Source organism: Haliaeetus albicilla, chromosome 1 (assembly GCF_947461875.1).
Source record: "Haliaeetus albicilla chromosome 1, bHalAlb1.1, whole genome shotgun sequence".
Classification (NCBI taxonomy): Eukaryota; Metazoa; Chordata; class Aves; order Accipitriformes; family Accipitridae; genus Haliaeetus; species Haliaeetus albicilla.
In genome coordinates, this window is record NC_091483.1 from 9,133,022 (window position 1) to 9,142,981 (window position 9,960).

Here is a 9,960-nt window from a genome sequence, read left to right on the forward strand (position 1 = left end):
AAAAAATGGAAGTAAAAACCAACCGAAGCAATCTGTTCCCCCAGGAGATGAGGAGGCTGAAGTGCTGCCTCAATGCCACGAGCAAACACAACCTGGTCCCGGGCAGTGACGCCCAGCCCAGGTGCCCATCCCGTTTGCTCCACCTGCAGGGATGCCCGTCACTTGCGTGTCCTTCCGTGGGGCTGAGTGGGGAAAAGGCATCTCCCTTCTCAGGGTGGCACTGATGGGCTGCAGGAGGATGGGGAGCCACTCAAAGAGTGACAGCCTCCAGGCTCTGCCACATGGACACCACCTCCGAGGTGGCATGGGTAATCCGCAGAGAAATTAAATGAAAACTGCCAGTGAAACCACAGCCTTTTCCCACCAGCCCACGCCTGCCTGTGGGGCTTTTGCTGTCTGCCGTTTAGCCTTCTGCAACAGCCATGCAGACTGGGAGCCGCAAACTGTCTCGGCTTCCCCACTGCCAGCACTGCGCAGGGCTGACACAGCACCCCGGGGGCTTCATGGGCATTCGCAACATGCCCCCGACTCCCTCGGGATGAAGAGTTAGTCAGAAAGGCAGACAAGGAGCTGAAGAAATGTATATGCCAGAAACACACCGAGCAGCTGCAGAGTAGCCTCAGATCAGCACAGTCAGTCTGAGGTCTGTCCGTGCCTTAGTTCTTTAAGTTTTCCATTAAAACCTTTAGAATGAAGTGTTTCCTCCACAGGATTCTTGATGGCTCCGTCATGTCACTGCAGGGGAGCAGAAGTTCACTCGTCAGCCTGTGGGTTCTTGTACCCGCGATGCTGTCGACACAGCCAAGTGCTCTCCCTGCCCCAAAGGGGCTGTCAGGGGCCAGGCTCTGGACAACGAACACTGGATCTGACCATGCTCAGACTTTCTCTCCCCAGAGGAGAAGGACCAGCATCTCTGCCAACTCCTCCTCACCCGCCAGAGAGCAGGTCCTTGCCTGCCCACAGGGGCTGGGGCAGGACACGCACCTGTCCAGGGGCAGCCACGTCTGCAGGAGGCTGTTGCTGATGGCCACAGGGAGAGCAAGGATGAGCACAGACACCACCATGACAAGGAAGTGTTAGAGGGCATCATGCTGCGTGATCAGCATCTGGGCATAAACTGTGCTGAGGATTTCTGGCACTTGACTGAAAAGACAAAAAGAGCTGTTCTGTACATCCTTTCCCCGCCCAGACACAATTGTGCAGACAATGAGCAATGCCGGTTCCCCTGACAATTTCTGCAGATGCAGCCCTAAATATCACCCCAGTGGTTTGCAGTGAACCCCTTGTGCACACAGAGAGCACGCCTGCCTTTCCCAGGTGCAAGGTTCTCACCCTCCCTTCCAGATGAAGCCAGCTCTCTGAGTACACTGTTCTTTCCTCCAGCCTCCTCCTTTCCCCCATGCCCACCCCCTTCCCAACAGGAGAGGACCTTCCCCTGAGACTTCGAAGCTAGAAGCTGTGTCTGGGATCAGGACAGCCAATGGGGTCACGGTTCCGTGGGAGCACTCAGCTTCTCCTGATGGGGCTGGCCCCCAGACAGTGACACAGGCACCATTTGGTCTCTCTCTTCACTGTGGGCGATGGCCACAGAGGGGACACAGGATCACTGGGAAGAGCTGGGCTCAGAGAAGACAATGAGAGTCGAGAACAGGTATACAATGTCGTAACATGCACCAAATACAGAGTAAAACACTGGAAGTTTGTGGAACTGGGGCCAACAAAGAGCAAGCAAATAAGGAGATTCTGTTAGAAAATTTGTAAAAAAACTCAGCAGTGCCAGGAGTGAGGAGGACGAAACCCCCAGTGTCAACATAGTATTCCTCCTTGGGAAGGACTCAGGGTGCCAACAACTTGCTGCAGCCCCCCCCACCTTCTTGTTGCAGAAGACGGTGCTGTTCCCCTTAGGGCCCAGGGGCAAGGAGGGCTGAGCACCCACCTGGGACACAGGGAGCAACTGGGAAGTTTGGGTGTCTCAGCTGTAACTGCCTCAGTCATGGGAATGAGCTGGGTTTGGCCTGGGAGCATCAGTGTCACCAGACTAAGAAGTCCAGGATGTGGCTGCCTGCACTCGGATCGGACAAAGCCCTTGGCTGTCCACACCACGTGTGCTTCTTTAGCCCATACCAGCCGCCCACAGTGCACTGCAGCAGCTGAGATGGGAAGCTCAGAGCCAGAGGGAAAAAGTGTCTATTTTACCTCTGTGAATAATTCTTGCCCCTGCATTTCTTCAGGAAGGTCACCAGCCACTCGCCAGCTGCCTGAGCACATGTGGATCTGATGGACAGCATCCCATCCAGCGCAGCAGAAATGAAGTCAGTGTGGGCTCTGCTGGGGGTATATATCTGCATCTCCACAGCCTGGAGAAAAATCAGAAACAGGAGCGACCACATCACAATTCTGTCTCTTCAAAACAGAAAGGAAACTCAGACTTGGTGATTAGTGGGACAACCAATTAGTCCTGGAGGGCGCCACTGCTTTAATGTCCAGCTGTGCATATAGGGCTTTTGGTATTCTGTGTAGCTGAGAGATCTGGATGTGCCTCCCCAGCTTAGCCCCAGGAGCCCCTGGAAGCAGGGCCACAGCAGCAAGGACCTGCCACATCCCTGACATGGGCCCAATTAGGGTAACGAGGGCTATGCCTTGGCTGACACTTCAGCCTCCTCACCGCTCACCACTGGACAATAGGCAGTTGAAACCTGCCCTTTTGCTGGCAGCTGCAGCTGTGAAGAAGCTTGGGCTGATGGATGTAGTGCTTAGGGATATTAAGAGCTTGTTGACAAGAACCTGCTGTTGATGCGAAATAACTTGCATATTAAATTGGACAGAGTGACCTGAAACCAGGGTGATTTTACTGTCTTGCCAAGGCGATGTGTTGCACTCAGTCACAGGAAATCTCTGTTTCTCTGACCATCCTCTGAGACAGGAGGCCCCTGCAATCTCTGACCCTGCTACTGCCAAGCTTGAAGCTTTCCCTGACACCCGCGTACGACGAGCCACCATCTAACTTAGCTGCAATGTTGTGTGACGTCCCAAAGCAGAGGAACAGCTCTAAATTGTTCACTCAATTTCCCATTTCTCTTGTGGATCTCAGTGGATGAGCTTCCACTGTGTAAAGTTCACAAAACAAGGGCCTGTAGGAAACCACCAGGGCAAGAAAAAAATTCTAGCAGAAAGCTAGCACAGACTCAGAGGCTGAGGAAAGCTCTCTGAGCACCAGAAACCACAGGCTGGGAGGGAGCTGACAGGGCCCAGAGGCTGTGCACGGTGCGTGACACCCGTCTCTCACAGCCCCGTGGAGTTGCACAGCAGGGACAGGCCCCGGCAGCGTTTCAGTGCCAAGACAAACGCTGGGGATCAGGGACATCTGGGGCACATGGCAGCTTTGTGGATCTCTGATGCCAACATGTGATCGCTCAGGGACTGCCTGCTGTCCAAAGGAGCTTTATTTGCAGACCATTTGACAAACAGGTCTCAGGTACTGTAAGAAGCCAGAACAGCCACAGGATCATAGCATAATTCAGGTCAGAAGAGACAGTGGGAGATCTTTAGTCCAACCTCCTGCTCAGGCCAGGGTCAGCTATAGGATCCAAAAAACCTCCAAGGATGGGGATGCCTCAGCCTCCCTGGGCAACCCGTTCCAGTGGCTGACTGTCCTCCTGATAAAACACTCTCCCCTTACATGCAGTCAGATGCAAGAGCTTGGCTGGCAGGAGCAGAAACTCACTGTTGTGTCATTCACGAGCAGCGCAGAGACACCCTGCAGCAGGGGTTGGTATGGATGCCTGGGGAGATCACTTATTGGGCTCCTGGATTTTATGAGCTGCCCCTTCACCCCCTCACTGCCAAGTACTTCTGTAAATTGTGCAGCTGATAGACTGTGAGTGTCCCTGACGTACCCAGGGCCAAGCTGTCAAGCTGGGAATCAGTTGAAGAAAGGGAGGGTCAAGTACTACAAGCTGGGCTGCCTTTCTCTCGCTGCCTTTCCCCCGCAGCCTCACTCAGTGTATCTATCTCCACCATGAGGTTGGGAACACGCTGGTACTGGCATGTGAGCAAGGAAACTTGCTGCTGTGCAGCAAAGGCCGTAAGCCAGCACTCGCCGAGACAACCAAGGGGGCTCTCTCTTTCTGTCTTCTCCTTCGCTCATTCCTACCCAGCATGAGCAACAAAAGCATTTGTGTGTCGTCGCAGAAAACTGGATCAGGGAGCTGACTTGTCTTACAAAGGACCCAGCTCGTTCCCCTTTGCCTACCTAGCTCTGTGCAGACTATTTCCCCAGGGTTTCATCACGCAGATGTACTATTGCTGATGCTGGGGCAAGATGAGGAACAGAGGGCTAGAGAAGGGATATCTGGCTGGCTCAAGCAACTCAAACGCTGCACGTTTAGCACTAGTGGATCCAGGTAATAGCATTTGTAGTAGATGTGCTTTGATATCCTTGAAACTTCTCTTTGCCATTCGAGTATTTCTGAAAACTTGCTATCTCAGCTTCACATCCCTGGGAAGCATTTGGACCCAAAGCAGGAACGATCTCAGGTACTTCTGCATTGCACGTCTTGTTGCCCTGCAGAGCAGAGGGGACAAGAAAAAGAAGTAGTGCTGATCTCCTCATTTCCACGCAGACCAAGGTCTCATTGGGGCCAAAGTTACACTTGCCTGAAGCTCAATTTCAAGTTCTTGCTGTTTGCTCTGCTTTCTACCTGCCCCCACTGCGCTTCTGTGGGACCAGCAAAGGGCTGTTTGAATGTAGTGGCTGGGCACCAAAGCTAGAACAGGGAGGTGCTCTGCCAACAGCTGTACAGTGCCCCAGCAGGGCAGCACCGGTGGGAAAAAGCTCCTTGGCAGTGTGCTTTCCAGGAGAGTCTTTCATTCCTGCTTCTAGCTCCTCCGGATCAAACCCACGCAGAGGAGCAGAGTGAACAGGAGCACAGAAATGGAGGAACACATATTTGCTGGGTTGTTAAATTGAGCAACTAAGTCAACATTCCTGACAGGCTGAGCTCATGCCCTGTCTGGGATTTGCTTCCCCACCCCTGGGCATCATCTCTCTGGTTTTCTGTTTCAATTGTCTGAATGCTAGCAGGAGAAAACGAAATGATACATATGGATTTCTCACTCTTTTTTCCCCCAAGTACAGTTGTCTGTCAGCAAGTGTCTGTTTTTCCTCCTGATTGTTTGCTGACATTGCTTTACAGCAAAGCCCCGGCGAGAACTGCAGTCCTTTCCCAGCATATGGGACAGACAGGTTGGTGAGAGGAGGAGGAAGGAAACCCCTTCTCTCCTGCAGGCCAATGATTAATTGTGAGTGAATGAAATGTAACTCTGGTACCAACTCCTCCTCCTGCTTCTTGTCACAGGTTCATCTGAGAGGCTTGCCAGGTAAATATCTGCTACTTTTATGAGCATCAAAATTATGTTCAGTGTCCTCATTCTAGCCCATTGATCCCTATACGTGACTTACCACCCCTCCCAGACTGCTGAAAAGCTGAAAAGAGCCGTCTGGCAGGGCATGATGTAACTTGTCAGCCAGATCTGCGTCAGCTCCTCCGAGCTTTGAAAAACGGTGCCTGTAACTGAGAGCTACTTGACTGACATGTTCCAGGTCTTTATTCTACTAAGTGTAGCACGGCAGGACTTAGCTGCTGGCTGGCAGCGTGGCTGTCTCACGCACACCGCAGCTGGAGGGGCCCTCTCCCAAGCACCCCATCTCCCCAGCCCAACTGGTAAGCGTGGGGGCCGTTTCCATAGCCCGTGCTTTGCTGCTGAAGGACGGGGGTCCTCCACTCGGACCCCCTCGTTTCTTGCTCCCTTCCCTCTGCCTACACACGCGGTGCCGACACCTGAGCTGTGCTGGGAAAGGGGTGTTGCAGGAACAGAAGAAACGGGCGGCCGCGGGCAGGAGGGACAGAGGGACCGCTTGTTCGCTCAGGCTGCAGCTCCCGGACGGACAGACAGACAGAGAGACAGGCTCGGTACCCCCTCTAGCGTCCACCTGCCCAAACTGCCTGCCACTTCCGAACCACAGCGGCGACCGCGCCTTCCCGAAATGCTGAGGGACTCTCAGGAGCAAGCACGGCGCCTGAAAAACTGCCCTGCTTCTGTTAAAGGGTCGGCTTCGGGGGAAAAAATCACACCGGGAACACCCGCCCTTTCTGCCGCAAGTAATAGTTTCTGGGCGCTCTTACCTCCTTTCCCCCTGTACTGTGCAAATTAACCCTTTCTTGGTTGGTTTTCCTGTTACTAAAACAGATTTTCTTGCCACTTCATCTTTGTGATGTTAAGTTTTGTCGATTAAGGTCAGGTTGTCACATATTAGATAGCAACAACCTCCCCTTCTCCAAATTCTTCGCAACCTTTGCAACATCTGTGAGGAAAGTTGACTTAGTTGCTCAATTTAACAACCCAGCAAATACGCATTCTCCCGTTTCTGTGCTCCTGTCCGCTCCACTCCTCTGCAATGTCTGCAGAGAGAGACCTCAGATAAAACAGGCATGAAGATTAAACGTCTGTGCCTTTACACAAAGAAATGGTCTCTGCATCAGGACCACAGCTTAGACAAAGGAGGGAAAAGCTGTGCTGCTGTCTGCGCTGCCTCTGTGACTAAGCAGAGGATTTAGATACCCAGAGCTGTCAAACAGTAATAAAAGTCTCACTGCATGTGCTAGAAATCTTTCAGTGCTAAATGCCTATCAATTCAGCCTACTTGTCATGTTTCTTCTAATGAAGAATTAGCATTAGTGTCAAAGCTTGTTAATGCGATATAAAAATTACTCTGTGAATATATATGTTACAAGCTCAATTTTGGTATGTTGCTGTACTGAATAACGTAGGAGGGAACAGTGACTTTCAGTTATCCTTATGCTACTGTTAAACACAATCATTGCAGTGTCTTGGTTGGCCTACATACCTAGGAGAACTCTGGAGGGAAAGACAGGGAATATTTAAAATAATGAAATCTTGGCATCGCAATTATTATTTCTAAGTATGAATTTCTTACTGATACCCTTTGTTGAGGTAATTACTCTGGATAGTATTTTTGACCTCAGGCAGTAATTTACAGGCATCAGCTTCCTCGTGAGCATGTATCAGCATGTTCCTAAAAGGAGTATGTTAGCTTTTGTTAAACACGCTGTGAAGGGCAGGAAGTGGTGCTCAAGCAGTAATATTATAGCATGACTCTCTGCCAAGCTGTGCTCGTGACATGTCAAACATAGGCATGGAAACTTGCAGCTTTAGCTTTCAAGCACCTTCAGATTTGACCCCAAGTTAACGCTGACTTTTCTTGTCTTTAAATCTGTACCCATACCCAGCAGTAACAGCGGCACTTGATCAGCCAGAAAAACAGCCAGAAGGACAGACCTTTCGGAAAGAGCTAACGGCTCCGTGCCCCGCACTCCAACAGACCCGTGGCACCAGCGACCCCACGGCCCTGCCGGGGAGCAGGGTGCTGCAGGGGGCACTCGCAGCGCGGGCAGGGCACCCAGATGCACCTTTCTGCTCACGCCACCCCTCTGCCAGCCCTTCTCCCTGGGGTCCCAGTCAGGCACAAACGGACGCTGGCAGGGTCGGGTGCTCGGAGAGCAAAGGGCAGCTGCGGTTCCCACTGAGGCTGCCCGGACCTGTAGCTGCTCACTATTTCTTTAAAACATCCAGCCTGTGACAACCTGTGCAGGCTGCCCAGAACTCAGATGCAGCCAAAAGTATATATCACACTTGTTTCTGCAGTGGATCCTGGCGCTACCCATATCAGCTCACATCCTTTTTGCCACAAATCTTTCCACTGATAATCACCCGTATGATTTTTGTCTAGCAAGGCGACTCACTCTACTTCCCTCTCTATATAAGAAGTGTTTGAACTTGACTCAATGGTGTAGAAACTTTTTTCTTATAACCTGGATATTCAGCGTTAGATCCACATGGCCCCAAACTGTGTTCACTGTATCAAACTGCTTTTCCTTTTTACCTCCCGCACCCAACTATGCTTGCTTTCAGATAACCATTCACTCTCCCCTGCAGATCACTGACCTATGGGGACATCAGCCAGGATGAAACCATTCTCCATTACCATCAATTGATCTCCTTTAGTTCTTTGAAATTTTGTATGCCACCTACATGCACAGTCTTCATTCAGGCTAAATAAGACGCTACAAAGTTTATTTCAGTTTTCACAGCACTGACCTTCTACAGTGACCTTTTCCCTCTATGCCAAGACCAAACCAAAATAGTTTTCCTTCAGTCTAAAAGAGAAAATAGTAGTCTGAGTCAAATGGTAAAAAAGAGAGGTGAGTGCCATCTTCTCGTATTTAGAACATGATGAGGATTAAAAAGAAACCCAAAGCCTGTAAAAACCAAATACCTCCTGACCCCCAGGGGGGTAGTTTGGTACCACCCGCCCTGATGCATGTGATAATACAAATATTTTCTTACTAAAGTACATTATAAGAACCACTATGTCATCATACTTCAGTCAGAAAGGCCCAAGGGTGGGTTAAGTGGTTTGGGAAATTATTAAGTTGGCTATGTTGATTGAGGTTGTTTTGGTAATTCGTTTTTGCCTCAGCTTCCACAAAACTAAAAAAGCCTTTCCTATAGCCAGGCAGAAATTTGAAGTCAGGGGAACTGGGGCCATGCAGCCTTATATGCTTATACATAATGGCCTTCCATGTCCGTTAATCTTCTTTTTGCTTGTGCGCCTGTGTGCAAAATGCTGGCTAAAAGGACTGCTTGTACTTGTAAAAAAACCACCTGTTTTTTTAGTGGCTATTTTACTCATTTTAAGCACTTCTGCTACCCACACTGCATGGCAGAATGGGTGAAAGCCTAAAAGTGTACGAACATCTCGCAAAGAAAGATGCACAAGTACAGTTAAACGAAACAGTGCCTGAGCAGGAAGAACTTTTGCCACGAGATACAAAGACTTATCTTTGGAAACAGGCCTTATGTGACAAAATTTGACATTTGAGCAGCTTCAAAATATAGCAAGAGTATAGAACCAGAGGATTTTTTTTTTCTTATTGCTAGCAGATAGTCAAATAAATGCTAAAAAAATAAACTATAAGGTCACATTATGGCTTTCTCAAAATAAATGTGGCAGTACTTTTACTCCATGGGCTCCACCACCTATTAAGACCCCTGTACTTTTCCAAGTCTAAAAGCAGAGTAGCGCAAATTACCATTTTTAAATGCCTGAGGGGAAAGCTGTCTTTACACTGCACCTTCCCTTGCCAAACAATGCAGTGATGCTATTCACAAATGAAAATTCAAGTTTGGATTTGGGGACTTGGAGCTAACACGGATCATCAGTATGGTGCGTCTTAGGACCTTGTCAACATCTAATGGTGAGGCCGCTTCTTCACTAGCATTGGCAGTTCCCACAGGATACTGCAGTCAGCTTCCCTTAGCTTTGTTGGCAGGACGACTTTTCTGAAGTCCGTATCTGGAGAGGTAAGAGGGACCCTGAAAGCTTTCCCACAGAAATGAGTGGGGTGGGGCATTGGTAGCCATTCCCTTTCCTGAACGAGTGATGATGTATTAGTACTAAACCCACAGTTTCTACTTGCTCTGCTGGATTTAATTCAAATATTTGCCTCACACATAAAATTGCATCTTTTATAATACCAATATTTACACTATATTCACAGTCACGGAATGGGAAAATTCTCCTTGTGATACAAAAAAATATAGATCTGTTAATCTTGTTCTTCACAATAATTTAGATCTCACTGAACCCAAAAAATGAAGATGAATTCTACATTTTATAACGACTCATACGAGAATGAAAAAACTGCAAAGCTTGAAATTCAACTACTAAAGCAGCAGTAATGACGCACAGCTATAGAAATCCATATACAGGGCATTCTTCTGCTAACCTTCAGAAGAGATAGAATTTGGAGGCTGGTTTGTGGTAGACCAGATCTAACTTTGGAGCAGGGGAACAGAGAGTACAATGCAGGGACAATG